The sequence below is a fragment of the Argiope bruennichi genome, chromosome 3, assembly GCF_947563725.1.
Source record: "Argiope bruennichi chromosome 3, qqArgBrue1.1, whole genome shotgun sequence".
Lineage (NCBI taxonomy): Eukaryota > Metazoa > Arthropoda > Arachnida > Araneae > Araneidae > Argiope > Argiope bruennichi.
Genome location: NC_079153.1, coordinates 88238284 through 88254863, shown reverse-complemented (window position 1 = coordinate 88254863; position 16580 = coordinate 88238284). Strand labels below are relative to the sequence as shown.

Genomic DNA, 16580 nt, shown 5'->3' with positions numbered 1-16580 from the left:
CTAAAAGCCATTTCGGAAAACATGGCAGAGACAGGGGCAAACGCAAAAATACTATAGAAATAACAAATCATTTCTTATTTAAACTTTGTTCTATAATTATTTGATGAATTTACATCTGTTTTGCATTCAAAAGCTTTTTTAAATATAAAGGTTATCTATTTTTTTATGTTACGAAGTTTTTGTTCATATTTTTTACAAGAACTTCAAACATATATAATAGAAAATTGTACAACTGAAACTTAAAAGTTGGTCCGGAGAGACTCTCTTGGTTAGTTCGCTTCACCGAAAGACGCTCGGGCTTGGACCTCAAAGAGTTAATTACTGATCTAACTTAAAGACAAAAATCGTTGGATATATGAGCCATGAATTGCCTATCCATCCCACTCGTTGTAAGACATCAACTTCTCTTTATCGAAAACAATGGTCCTAAAATCTCCCCCGATCCCTTCTAGTTCCGCCCTCCCACTGTGCATGCGCAGAACACAGGTACACGGGGGAGCTAACTCCACTGTCAGTCTCATCTTATCTGTCGGCGACGCCGGTGGCCGAAAGACTCTTCTCCTCGGAGCAACAAAAATCTCTCACTTGGGCTCGCCCTACCTCGAAGGAACAGCTGGAAAAAAGTCAGCCGTCGCCAGTTCGCAACCCGCAGCTGCATTTTCTTTTGCCTTTGTTTTGATACTGGTATTCGTTTGGTGGCTGCTCTGTTCCGGACGATTTGCAGAAGTTGGAAAAGTTTATATTTATGGAACTTTTTGATGGAGAAAATTTAAGAATTTTGCTAAGAAGATACGGTTTTTGCTATAATCTTTGCCACAGAAGCATTGATAAATATCGCTTGTCTAAAGATGTAAAGATTCAGAAAATTCTGATTAACAATTTGACTTTAATAGATAGTTATTAAGTGAAAACTGCAAGAACAATCTGAAAAATTAACTGTTTTCCCGTCAAGCCATAAAAATTAAAATATCGTCTGCCAAGAATAGCTATAAAACTTAAAAATTAAGAAATTGATTGTGAAAACAGTAGGAGCAGCTTTCTGCTTTGGACAAAAGAATTCAAGTATTTGAAAAACATTGAAACTGACAAATAAGCAGTCGTTATTTGCATTGTTTGGACCGAAATAAAAACTTAATTTTTTACATTCTTACAAAAAGGAAAGGTAAGATTCTGCTATTTTTGACATTACTCTTTAAATTCAGTTGAAAGTTTATACTGAAAATTTTTGTACTTTAATTTGTTGTTTCAGTTTATATAAATATGTGGATTTTAGTTTAATTACTGAAAGTTTTACGTTTTTTTATAAATTTTATCCTATAATATACTTTTATGATTTCCTTCTATAGTTAAATTTCACAGGAAAAGAACACTAAAACGTGAATTTTAGAAAATAATTTTAAAATTTATTATTTTCATTTTAATTAAATGTTATTTACATTTATATATTTTTTGAATTGTTATTTATGGAAAGTGATTGCAACATTAATTTTATGCTAATAAAATATGCCCCAATTTATCCAAATTTTAAAAATTTCGAGTTAAGTATGATCATTAGACTTTTTAAAATATTTTTTGAGTAAACAAAATACATTTGACAGAAGAATGTATAATTGAAAAATTATTGTTCTTATTTTTTCGAACTTCAGATAACAAACCATTTAAAAGGAATAAGTCATATTTATTTTATTTAATTATTTCTTGAAATAAAAAAAAACACAGAATTTATATTTTCGGTTTCCATAAATTTTATTTATTTCAAAATTCAATGATTTAAAATTTTGTATTGTATATTTACAATTTTTATGTTTTAGAAAATATGACTATTGCTATTAAATATTTACAGCTGGTATTTGCCACATAATCTGGAAAATGATAAAATCTTTAAAATGTATATACATGTTTTTTATAAATGAATTTGAAATTGAATTTTTAAAATATTTGAATTAAATTTAATTAAAATAAACTGTAATTAATTTGCCTGTTGAATCTTTTTTTTTTTAAATTTCAAAACTTTATTTTATTTTTATGTTCATTTCTTCCTGACGAATTTTATTTCAGGATTTTTTTTACCAATGCCAATGAATAATATAAAAACAATCGAAATTAAAGCAAAAAGTCATTTCTTTCTGACATTTAGTTTCGTTGCCGTAATCTTGGTTTTATTTTTGTATGTATTCAGATTATATATTTGCTTATAATATATTGAACAATTTGGGCTTTGAATAATCTTTGAATGTTTAGATAATTTTGTCATTCCCTACTGATTAATTATCTTATAAAGCTCTTGATGAACTTCAAATTTATTCGAGTTAAGAATTTTATGACGTTATAATGAAGTTACAAATGACGAATTCATGCTTGAGACAATTTCATTAATATTTTTTAAAACTCAAAGGTGCAAAAGAGAAAAATGTAAGTCAGCTTTATTACAAATAAATTCTAAATGGTGGAACAAATATTTTTATGATATTTCATATGTAAAATTATATTTTAAATATAAAAATTTTAATTTTGTATTAACACATGAAGACTTTTGCTTTTCAAATGTGGAATACATAGTAATGGAATACTTATAAGGGAATTTTTGCAATAGACCAAAAACATATTAGTTATTCTTTAATTTTATTTTCTGAAACGTAAATGATTATATTATTAGAAATGGTACTGCGTAAAATAAAGCAAATAACGATATAAAAAAAGCATTAATTGCAAGATGCAAAATGTTTTAATAAATATTAAAAATTTCAAAGCTTGAATCAATTTTTTTTTTTTTTAAGATGTAGCTGTGAATAACAAAGCTTCGCCTTTAATTTTAGTGACAAGTAAATTGTGTTATTTTATAAAATGAATTATTTTATATTCGATCATTATAATAAGTTCTGTGAAAAATGAATATAAAATAATATAGAATCAGTGGTAACTAATTTTATATTATTGATTGCAAAATTTTATTGCCCCTGTCATTCTGTTATGAAATTAATGATTGCACTCTACATATACAATTAATAAATTTAAAAAAAACCCTGCATATTGTGATCAAACTGCAACTAATGAATTCATCTACCTATAAACCGGTGTCAACAACTTGAGATTACAAGTTTAAAAACATACTTTTTTGTTCGCTTATTAATAAATTATCATTGTGAATTAAAATGTAAATATGGTAGATAATTAAAATAAAGACAATACAACACATATTGATAAATCAGGAAATCTAATTTATATTTTATTTATAGGTATACAATCTCTAGAAATATAAAGATGTAAAAATTCTTATTTGGTTCTTCACATAATTTCAAAGAAATCGCTGATTATCTATACAAAACATCGGCATACTAGTATATATTCAATCGTATTAATACGAAAGTTAAATTCAAACTTTGAATGTTTAAAAGTAGTTTTCTTAAACAAATATCACAATTTCTATTCAAATTAAACAGCTTCGCAGAAAAAATGGATTTTTATTTATCTTGCTGTTTGCCATTCTCAATAGTGTTCAAAAACAGTTCAAAGTAAAATATAACAGTCAGTTTAATAGAATTTTTGACAGAAACGAAATATACTGGAGAATAATGCAAGTGACAAGAATATTAAACGTTGGTTTACAAATTTCAAATTTATATTTTTTTGAAACTTGATATGTTCTTTCCATTTTTTCGGAGAATCAGAGAAAATAAAGTGCAATATTTTTAAATTTTCTATATCTTCAACATTCTTCATATATTCATAAAAAATCATTGAAGAAAAATGCTTTGCTTATAAAAACATTAACGGGGAAATATTTGTATATTATAAACATTGAATAGAAAGGATTTGTTTATAAAAATGCGTTAAAGAGGAGGACTTTTCTTATAAAAACACTGAGGGAAAGAATTTACTTATGAAAAAAGGTATCGAATGGTAAAATTATTTGCTAAAGAGATTATAATAATTTCAATTTTAGTATTCATTCTTATTTACTCAACACATATAACATACATGATTTCTATAATAAATTTATTTTATTTCTGACGCTTTCCTTGTTTTGGTTTTTTCAATTTTCTAATGTAAATTGCAATTAAATGACTTTTATTCTAATAAATTATATAAACACATTCTTTCCTTTATGTTCAGAACGTAATGAATGTCTTATACCTTCTATTGGGCGACAAGGTTCAATATGTATTACTCAGTCGATATATGAAAAAAATAATAAAAACATAAATAGACACAGCATCGATTTATCATATTTCGTTACTGCCTGCTTTTTCTTAGCTGAGCTCTTTACTGTTTTATAAATTTTTTCGAATGTTTCTGCCGCTTTAATTAATGAAAATCGACAAATGAATGTGCATAGTTTTTTTGCATGTGTGCAAATATTTAAAAAAAAAAAAAACAAAGTTTGAATTTTTTCGGTATTGCGTATCTTTTGCTTAAGTTTTTATTAGATTTATCTTTTAGCGTATAAAGATCAATTTATGCATAAGTTATTTACTGTTTTAGATTTGATCTGGAACACGTAATATTAGCACTTTGCGTGTTAAGTAATTATTCAAAATAACGCAACAACTGACATGCACTTTCTCACGAACTCATTCTAATTACAATACTGCATATTCATGTTTACGTGAGAGAAATAAAAAGTGGGATTATATTCTAAAAATAAATCCTACATCAAATAAAAATGGAATTTTTTATGAACTTTTGACTTTTTAAATCCTATAACACAGAGAAAATAACAGTAAAACTTTATTTTTATATACAATTAATTTTTAAATTGATAATATGCTCCAACTTCTCAAATAATTAATTTACCAAGACAGCATACAATCATAGCAGTTAAATAGAAAATTATAATATTATAATTAGTGCTATCCAAATATAGGCTTATCGATAGGCCTATATCCTTATAGGCTAATAATTCTGATAGCCTTATGTCGCGTAGGTTATAAAATCCGTAGTGTCCCTTTTTAAAGAAAGACAAATAAAAAATTAGAAACATAAGAATTTGCTCATTACATATGAACTGAGATTCAAAATGGCGATTCAAAAGCCTTACTTTATGATTTGTTGACAATGAAAAGGTCGTTATAGAGGCAATTTCTCTGCCTTCACACATATTATTGTAATGAATTACTACTGATATTTAGGATCCTTCTATCGTTTAATGAGATGAAAGTAACATAATTAAATTTTAAACTGTCTGACTTTTTCATTGGAGATATTGACTGCAATTAATTTCAATTAAATATACTTTCATTTTTATGTTAACTATTTTTAAAAATCAATTTTGATAGACTTTTCACTTTTAGTTTTTTTAATAAACTTTGACAAATTTTGTGTTCAATAATCTGTAAACCGCATGGTTCAATAGCATTAAAAATGTGATTGTATACGACATCTGTTCTTCATTAGTTCTTTGTTACACTTCTTAGAATACATTATTAAATGTTGTGTAGCAATTTTTCATGACTTTTCATCTAGCATTATTTTTAATTGATTTCAAAATGAAACTGGCTCGTCATTATTAAAATTTATCTGGTGAACTCTATGGGAACGTTCTCTTTCTTGAAATTGAAATTTTAATGTAAAAGCATAAATTACAAAAATTCAAATAATTCAGAACCGTGTTTGTTAAAGAGTAGAATTGGTAAGCAAATCTTACAAAAGTTAATAGTTGTAAATAGTTGTGAACGAGTATATTTTATTATTTCCTTAATATTTTAAAGCTATTGCAAATTCAATGAAAAATATCTGTGCTCTTCAATAAAAATAATTAAAAATTTAAACGAAGAGATAAAAAAATATATAATTGTACATTAAAATTGAAACAAGAAAGTGTTAGAATTTTTGTAATTTTTGCGTCATAATACTTTCAAATATCATTGTTATATATCTTCTTTTAGGTTATTCTATAAGGAAACAGTATTAATAGAATGCGATTTCGTAAATATTTTGACTGTGAAGTGAAATATAGATAGAAAATAACAATTTGGCATATAGTAGTTTAAGAAAATATAAAATCGTGACACTTTTGACATTTCTTTTATGCTATTTATTTATGTCCAAATACATTTAAAAACTTTTAAATGGGAAGTTTATTTAATTTTGTCACGATTTTGTGGATATAATTACATTTTTTGTGCTTTTTATTTCATTGTAATTTACTTTTGTTAAAACAGATAAGTTCATGTGCTTAAAAATGCATTAATCATTTTGCGGACTAACATATACTTCAAATTCTTTCATCTATGCTTTAAATATCCATCGAACAAGGGAATACTTCGAATGAATTTTTATTTCTGTAATATATTCACACTTGTTTTAACGATGGTTTAGTTCGAGACATGAACTTAAACATTCTTTGTTATTATGATGATATAAGCCTTCAAATTGAATATTTCAGTATTTTAATAATCTTATAGAGTCTGTATTTTAGTTTTTTTTAGAGGGGAGGGGTTAAGAGTACGTGATGTCTTCATCATATTCAGTGAATTTGGTTTGTTATTAGATTAATACACTAAATTATACACGGAATTTTAAATATTAAAAATATTAATCGTATATAACTTTTTATTTTTGTCTTTTATTATAATAATTCGCATTTATTGATACTTACAATAATTCTTCGCTGTAGCGAATATTCTATTCTACATAAAATAGAATTATTTATAATCATTCTATTATACCTAGAGCAAGTATCAGTAATTTAGATTAAACATTTGAACACTACATTTGATATTTCATAAAAATAATACAATATATTATTAATAAGTTAAATGTGATTAGATTCTTACATATTTGCATCGGAAATGACCCATAATGACAAATATTTAACTTAAATAAATAGATTAAACTCGTTAATCGGATTGTATTGAACAAAAAACGAATTTAAAGAGTAATAAATTTCATTTCAGTGAAAATAATTAATTATATTGATTTCAGCAAATGTTTTTCTCAAAAAAATATTTAAGCTTAAGCTTATAAGAAATTAAAAAAAAAGGAAAAAATAATCATCATTGAAAATCATCAAACGATAAAAAACTAATCGTTTACTGTTGTATTAAATTTAGAAAAAAATAATAGCCATCTTTTATAATGAATTTATTCGCACAATTAGCAGCTTAGAAGAAAAGATTAAATAGACAATAGAATGTTTAATTAAGAAACAAGATTTTTAACGAAATTCTTCTCCATTACTTAACTTTTGTTTACACAATAGAGACATATTTGCAAAGCAATTAAGCTATCAAAAAATTTCATTGTTTAATGGAAAATTTACAGAAGGGTTTCTCTTAGTTTTTAATTTTTTTCGGAAGGTGAAGTGTTTTATTCCAATGGTAGCAAAGGCTCTAACAACAATTCAACTATAACAAAATGACGGATTTTCTTCTGGTAACGAATTCAATCTTTTTTCCAAATTCTAATAATGTAGTCAATTCGTATGGCATATTGGTCAGATGACAGAAGTAACTGTTCATCTCATCTAACATTTAGTTTCTGTTCGCCATTTTCTTTCAGCAAAGGTTGCAATGAATTCCGGAAATTAACTTAGTACAGTTCAATTAAGATCCGAAATCTGTGGTTCTATTCCTATCAAGGAGTTCTATATTCTATGTCTTATCAAGAAAGTTTTATAAATGCGAGGACTGAAGTCTGTCTATTCTCTCTTTAGACCTGTGCCCCCGGAAAGAGCTCCAGCAGTACTCTCTAAATTCTACAACATTTTTTGAATTAGAGATGCTTATAAATTATGTCCTTTGTTCTTTGCTCAGCTATGTTTTTCTACCTGAGATATGTGTTTTTTGACGGAATAAAGCATCACTCCCTTTATTTAAAGTAACAGACATATTTCTCTTCATATTCAATGGATTATTTTCGTATCAAAACTGAATATAAATGACTTAGTAATATTTGTAATTTTTAAAATTCAATGAAGTTAAAAGATTTCTGATTAGAAGACTTTTATAAAAGCGATGATGAACATTCAATAAAATTAATGAATACAAGTTTATATGAGGCATTAGATATGCGCAGTGGTAATTAAATTTTAGAATAAATTGGACATGTTTCTAAAGGAAAAGTACTTAAAGATACGACGCAGCTTAAGATATTGATATAAAAGGACTGTGACACTGCGATGTACAATGTACACTGAAAACAAATTTTAATATCGAACCTTGTTTTTAAAAAAAATAAAACTCGAAGTCTTGAATGGTTTAAAACTAGAATAATAAAATTCCCTAAGCATTTTCTATTAATTATAACAACTTAATGTTGCACGATTTTAATCATCTCCCTGATTCATCAGAGATAAAATTTATTGCTAATATAAGGAATCATTCAAAGAAAATAGGTCATCGATTTTCAATATGTAAAACTTATTATCCTTACATGGTAAGGATATATATATATATATATATATATATATATATATATATATATATATATATATATATATATATATATATATATATATAAGAATAAATAGTGGATTTTTAGTTAATTATATATTCAGAATTAACTGTTAGGCTCTATAGAATCTTAAAAATCAATTGTTCTCTAATCTTTCTACAGAGCAGTGCCATACTGATATAATTAAATTTAACTACCTTTAATCGATTAGTTAATTCTTAATTTCTAAAAAAATAAAAAAAAATGAATTGGCTTAAAAATTCAAAATCTTTCTTTGATTCTAGAATTCTAGTTCGTAATGAAATAAATAATTAACTGTTTACGAAATTCTATTTTTTAAACATAGAACATGTTCAGTTCAATGCAAATGTGTTGTAAAAAAACATGCATTAAAAAATCTTGAAATGCACACTTTTGCCAAGAAATTAGCATTCCTTATTTTATCATAGATTTTCTATGAGTATTCCTAAGTCTTTTATCGTTTGAATAAATAACGCAGATGGATTAGACTCGATTCATTTTGACTTGAATCGTTTTGAATTGTTGAATTCGTGCTCAAGTTAATTTAAGTTAGAAGATGGAAATTAATTCAAGCATGCCAGCGTATTAACATACGTCAATTTACTGAAGACCAAAGATCATTTGAAATCATTGCTGTCTCAAACTTTGGCAGTATAAAATTGAAACTAAGTTTCAATCGGAATTTTCCTATATCGAAATATATAGTGTCTCTGAATCTGTTGCCAGATAAGGCTTTATATTTCCTGAAAGGTACTGCAGAGATATTGCAATTGCCGGTATTCTCTGTGGTTAAACCACTTGTTATGGACGGTTGACCGATTTCTTGGACCACTGATTACGCTCGCCGGTAGCTATTGTTGCATGAAATTATCTGGGATCGCTAATATACTGCAGCATTGAAGCGATGATGATCTACTCAGGGGACGTATATCAGCATGTGTGGCGCTAAATCCCTAAAGTAAGACATGGTTGAAAACTTTGGACATAATTATTTTGCATCATAAATTATAAAAAGAACTATATAAATTTAATCGTTTAATATCTAGTCATCTTAGATGGGTTCTTTAGAAGAAGATTAAGTAGATCCTTCACAGGAATAATACCTATTGTAATCCTCGTTATGACCTGAAATTTAGGAATTTTTTTTATTAAAAAATCATTGATTAAAGTCTTTAAGAATTTGTTCTTCACCGATCGTTGTTGTTTGTACTGAATGCGTAAGACGTCAAGTTTATATTTTGCTTTATGACTTTGTTTAATAAAACCTTAAATCTAATTTATGCTAAATTATTACTTATTTTTGTGTGAAACGCTTTGTTGTATTTTCTAATATTTTTGCTTTTTAACACGAAATCTAACGCAATTTTGATTCAGGAATTTGGATATTGTTTCGTGTGCCATCCAGAACAAAAGTCAACGAAATACTTGGGTTGTGTTCTTTAAAGCTCCATTATGGTTGAAAATAGAAAGATAAATACCAATAAATAAAAGCCGATACCATCAATAAAATTACATGTTGAATATACACGTGCAGAAAATATGAATAAAGAAATAAAAATCTTAACATAAGTAAAAATATCCTTGTGATTATGTTCCATATCTCCTAAACATCTGGATATTCGAGTATATGAGTATTAAGAATTATCCAACGAAATTTGTGAAGCTGTTTTGTCGTCTAGCGACACAGGAAAGTTTGTTTTTAATTGCGGGGGAATAAAACAGAACATGAATTATAAATAGCTATGCAATCATGTATTGCAATTCTTATTTGCATTATTTTTATGTCGTATTGTAAAAAAAGGAATAAGTATAGATCTGCAATTTTTCTTATGCAAGTTTGCATTTTAGGTGCCACGGGAGCATGTTTATATTAGCCAATCTCGAGCTAATCCAGGAAGTATTTATGAATGCGTACGTGGGTGGTTCAGGGAAGTTGGAAACAACATTATTATGCAGAAAAATAAAACAAAACAGTTCTATTAAGCACGATTGAGGGCTTTATAAAGGATTGAAAGGTAAATTTCCAAAAATGTAATTAGATTGCACTTCATTCTATTTTCACTTCATTTGGCAGTTGAAAGTCATTTTTATTACTTTCTATCAGGACTTTTTTATAATTTTGCTTTAATGCTCGTTCATTTTTTTTATTAGTAGCTTATTATTTGCTTCAATCTGATTTTAATGATTAATTTTAATTTAAGGTAGCCGACTACGTTCGAAGCAATACTTTTGAAAAATTGGATTTTTTAAAACTATTTATGGTTTTTAGATGTATTGTCAATTATAAACACTATATATACAAAAAAATTATTTGGAAATATAATATATTTTGAGAAATGGGAAAATTTGTAGTAAATTTTAATGAAATTTAACCTAAACGGTTAACACTCTACACAAAATTGTAATGCAGCAATCTTATTTTTCTTTATACTCAAGTTATAGAATATAATGATGAATGAAATGAACCAAAATCTAAGAAACATTTTGAGATGCAAAGAAATTATGGGTAAAAATGTACGTATATATACATTTTTTCCATAAATTTACAACTTAATTTTTCTAAAAACACCTATAAATGAAAAAGTATTTCACCAACAATAAAACTTTTGGTTCATTTCATTCCCCACAGTATTTAAAACACACGCTGACATTTTTATGTAAATACCTCTATTAGTTTTTGAGCTATCATGTTAACGGTGGATATTTTTTATAAAAATTAAAGTTTAAGAAAATTGAAGTTAAAGAAATATTTTAGCTAAAAAAATTGTTTAAAATTATCCTGGATGATAGATCAGACCTTCCTTTTCCTAGAAAATACTATTTTGGAAAGAGGAAAGCCTGAATTACAAGAAATAATAATAAAAGAAGAATTTGCCAATGTGGTCGAAAACCAGTGTTTTTAACGTAGTCGGATACCTTAAGTGTTCTTAAACATTATGCATAGAGAAATTCAAACTGCGTGAAAACAAAGGCTAGCAACTATGAAATTTCACAATGAATAACAAAACAAAGGAAAGAGAATAAAAATGAGCTATGGTATCACTTACTTCGTATTTTATTCAGGCTTTTTTTTATGCTGGATTGTAGCAAAGATTAATAAGTTGAAATCTGTTAATTCTTAATACTTTTATTTTATTTGGATGAAATTGCTAATATTATAAATCAACATTATTTTTATTTTGAATTTGATATTTTTTTCTCCTTTTAGTGTATCACGTTTTTTTCAAACCGATTACAGTGATTAATATTGATCTGTGTGTTCGTGAGCATTTTGGTTGGATAAGATCTCTCCGCACGGAAGTAAAACTTTTAATATAACTCTATATTTATATCTAAAATGTATTTCAAATATTAATATTTTATTTAATGCTTTTATATTGATGATTTTTATTCTTATTTTTTTATTTTTAAGTACTTACTTAAAGTGGTGACATTTTTTTATTACGATTTTCGTTAGTTGTGGCAATCACATCCGTGATAATGTTTATAAAATAACAGCCTATCGAGACAGTCACATCTTCTAGTAATTTAATATTTATATGATATAATTCAATTTATATATTATTTAAGTCTAAAAACTTAAAATAATAAAAAAAAGATATAAATGCCGTTGAAATCATGCTTTTATTAGTTAATTAAAGCGTATAAAATAATTTTATTTTAAGAAAAATCGTAAAACGCTGCCAACATTATGATAAAGAAATTTAGCTACAATAAATGTTAATATCCTAAGATTCATTAAATTTTGAGTATATTGTAAATGTGATTAAAATTAATTTATTTATAACATTTATATCAGCGCCTGAGGCATTCCAAGATATTTAGAATTCCAGATATTTGAAGAAAAAAAATTTATCCTCTGCATTATAACAAATTAATGAAAAAATGTATTTTTAAAACCTTTATTTTATATTATTAATCTATAAAATCCCTATATTTTCTTTGCTCTTGCAAAGTATACATATAGGTTTTGTATAAACGAATGACCGTATAAAAAATATCTATATTTTCAAAGCTATCAATATAATATTTGATAAAGGAAAATAAGAGAAGCATTGCATTTTTTTTCAGCTACAAATATTCGATGTGTAAGCTTTATATAATATGAAAACTATCAAATCAGAAGTCAGACTCATTTTGCGCATTTTGAAATTTTACACCGTTGGTAGTGCTCAATACATCGAAGCTTTCATTAAGTCGACTTTTTTCGACAGGGGAGGCTTATAAACTAAATCTTTAGTGTAATCCCATAAAAAGAAACCACATTAGCTAAGATCCCAGGCGGTAAGGTTTGTGTCTTCGGGACACGAAAGTTCCAGGTTCGAGATCCGATTCCATCAAACAACCATCGTATAAGCGGGTCTCGTCTGCGTTAAATCCGTCGGGGCCAGATGTCTTCCGCTCCTGTGGTGTGGAAGTTTGGAGAGGGGGTGCCAGCTCAGGTATCATTCTCGTCTTCTAACTGCTTTTAAAAATTACGAGACCCTAGCCCAAAATAGCCCTAGTGTTACTTTAAAACGAAACGTTTATATAACTAAGCAACTAAACAAAAATTCAGGATCTTGGTGATTATGTGACGAAGGGTAAGTACTGCATCTGTACAAACTGCTCCTTTAAGCAGGCTTTAAACATTCAAACCCTAATGAGATGGGACCCTAACTTCATGAAGATAAAATTCTTATTATACTCACGTAGTTGAGGAAATAATCATATTTCCAACATGTCCAAATAACTGTTAACTGTAAAGCGATGTTAAAAACTAAATTTGGAATATTTTTCATTTATCTCTATTAATGTGAATAGTTTTGAAAATGTAAATTTTTAAAATCCTGTTATTCCTTTATGGTAATTTTGAATGCATCATAATCTTCTATTCAATCTAACCTAATATCAATTCTTTACATGGATTAAAATAAATTGAATTTTTTATATTTTACAACATATTTTAGAGGATTCCTAACCAAAAGATTTGTCGAGTTCGGAAAGCTTCTATATAATCCTTAATCCCAAAATTACCTGGATTACCGCAAGACCGAACTTTTCAAGAAAGAACTTTTATTGAGTCTCATTAACACTAAGGATTAAGAAAAAGTGATTTTCTGCAAGACAGAATCGCCGAGATCTTTACAATTCTGAATCACATCCGGCAGTCCATACGCGCCACTTCAGTAGAAAATGTAATGAAAAAGAGATAAAAAGAAAGGGTTTTTTTTCTATTGATATCTTTTTTGAATAGGAAAGTTTTTTTCAAGTACTTGAAGTACTTTTTTCTTTCTATTTGAAGTAAAAGTAAAATATTTGTTTCTTCGTTCTTCTATGCTAACTTTAATAACTTTTCTTCGCAAAGTAAAACAGAATTTTTTCCTCTATTTTTCTATAAAATTAGGAAGAACTCTTTGAGTGTTGCAAGTATTGCTGTTGAAAAAATTGCATTTACAATAAAGGCATATATTTTTTTAATTTATCTTTTTCGTGGTTGAGGCAGATTTTTAATTTTTCTTGTGCCATAAAGTACTCAAACTTTCATTTATTTTTTTATGTTTTATATTAAATTCTTTAATATTTGTGTTTAAAATGCAGTAGTTTCATGGATCATTTTATCAAATTTAATAAACACTCTCCGACATTTAACAATTTTAATCAACTTCGTTGTTGTTATTTATGGCATTTGCCAGAGACAAGCCCACTGACGAAGTCAGCGATTTAAGCCAAATTTTATGAAGTAACTTCTGAGGGTTCTGCCACTGAGCACCCGGGGGGAAAAGTCTGACTTCTAGTTAAAATGAAGTTGACACGCTTGCACACCCCTTTTTACAGGGTACTCTCTCACATACCTCATAGATAGAACATAGGATAAAGAACAATCATGTCCAAACCAGGACTCGAACCCGGGACGCTGACATCCCGGGGAAGACGCGCTACCCCAAGGCCAGTACGCGGCACGGATTTCGTTTATGAAGTAATAAAAAAAATAATAAACTGAACGTTAAATTTTGTTGCTTGTACACAATTTAAACATGAGAAAATGTGCAATTTGTGTTTCTATACTTTCCAAGCCGATAAAACAACTATTGTAGTGAATGCCGGTGTTAATCATTCAGTTACACTTTATACTGATTTCTGCACATAAAAATTCGGTTTTTGGCAAAAAATATTGGATTTTTTTTTAATTTCTTAATTTCTTAAATTTAAATTTTTTTTTAAATTCAGAAAATATTGAACAAGTCGTGCAATTAGTGGTTAAGTTTTTTATTGATTAAAAACAACTTTATTTGAGGCCAAATCCTTGGCTTCAGTTTTTTGAGTTTAAAATTAAACATTGTTAATTAATCGATCTTTCGGATTTATTTCTGAAGTACTTTTAAATTAAAATAAAACATTCAATAAAGGAAATTGAAAATTTCTAATCTGCATTGCGTTACTCCAACTGGCGTAAAAAATTCACGCATTTGCGTTACCCCAACTGGCGTTGAAAATTCACGCATGCGCAATGTGTTCTGATTGTCGACAACAGTATTTTCATTTTAATTAAAAGTTTAAAAATTATGTGTATTATACTATTATAGCTATATCAATGTCGATCGATAAATAAAATAGAATTGACGTGATTTTAAAGAAACACAGACTTGATTTGTTGTTCTGTTTTATTTCTGGTATACTATGTAAATAAATTGTTTTTCGGTTAGTTAAGTGCTTTTATAATTAAACTGTATTTATGTTTGTTATATATTTTTCGTATATGCTTACAGTTTTAAGTGCATCTTTTTTTTAGGTTAGTTTTTTTATTTGTTATTATTTAATAATTTTTTGAAATGCCCAGACATCTAATCTTTAGAAGAGGGGTAATAAAGCTCGGGCTGTGAAAGTAGCCAGAAGATCTGTTTGCAATTTTATGGAGCACTTGCGAACTATCAAACCACTTCCAGTTGTGGGATAAATATAAGGACGCTTCATATCAAACCACTTTCAGTTGTGGGATAAATACAAGGACGCTTCATCAGAAGATATCGTGCATAGGCTGGATGGCATTCCAATGACCTAATCATTAACGAAGCTTTGGTATTGATTGAGGATAAAATGATTTTCATATCTGGAAAATGTCTTGCTGATTTCGGTCTACCCCCACCGCAGCGAAGAGGGGAATTATCAGACGAAGTTGTGAAGGATGTAAACTACAACACCGTGGTTTTAGACGTGAAAGTTAAGGAAATGACACTATGATTACTTCCAAAGCAGCGTCAAGTCTACGAAACGACTCTGAACCGAGTAAATAGTGGAGAGGAGGGATTATTCTTTTTTGACGCTCCAGGGGGTACGGGTAAGACGTTTTGGTTGAATCTCCTGCTAGCCAAACTCCGCAAGGACCGCAATGTAGCTCTGGCTGTAGCTTCCCCGGGCATTGCTGCAATTTTGCTTAACGGTGGCCGGACTGCACATTCCGTTTTGAAATTGCTGCTTAATCTTGCAAGCGAATATATCCCTACATTCTACGTCAACAAAAACAGCGGCCGAGGTAGCAGAGCAAGTTAATTGTATGGGACGAGTGCACAATGGTTCACAAGCATGCATTAGAGGCTTTTTACCGCAGCCTGCAGGACATCCGCGGCAACCAGGCGGTTATGGGCGGCGTTGTCGTTTTGCTCGCTGGCTAACTGCTGATCAGACCGTCAGTTCTCATACATACACATCAAAATTTCCACGTGTACGAAGTCGCGGGTAGTAGCTAATGCTTTCATATGTTGCACATTTCGATGCACTCTAGTATCCTTACTAGAAATCTACTCCTAGAACATACCAGTTTGTCACCACGCTTTCCCCTAATAAACATGAACATTCTTTTTTTTATACGAAATATATTAATAGAAAAAAAAGTTATAAATTTCTAATGTTTCATCCTTGCGCGATAAATCATAGGGGAGGGGAGGGGACTTGTAGAGTTTCAGATATAATGACGACTGCTAAATGGATGGCGAATCTGTGGTCTTCCAGTTTTGGTGACCATTCGAATACTTGTCATCAGGTTTGGCGATTTCGGCTGCAGAAATGAAGAACCCAAAACATTCGAGAATCTTGGCGTTAGTTTCACTGGGACTCGGGTTCCAAGGTTTATTCTCGAACATTTTATCCCCTGTCTAGCAACGCATAGGAACGGAGAAGCATAGACA

The 16580-nt window shown here is 28.4% G+C and overlaps 1 protein-coding gene across 1 annotated transcript in view; it reads left to right on the top strand.

Moving 5' to 3' along the window:
* The first annotated feature begins 554 nt into the window (after positions 1-554).
* LOC129962744 (synaptotagmin-1-like) overlaps positions 555-16580 on the top strand; it is a 267950-nt gene continuing 251924 nt past the window's right edge. The window contains exon 1 of the mRNA XM_056076727.1: positions 555-1162. The gene's annotated coding sequence lies outside the window, so the exon portion shown is untranslated. The remainder of the gene's footprint in view (positions 1163-16580) is intronic.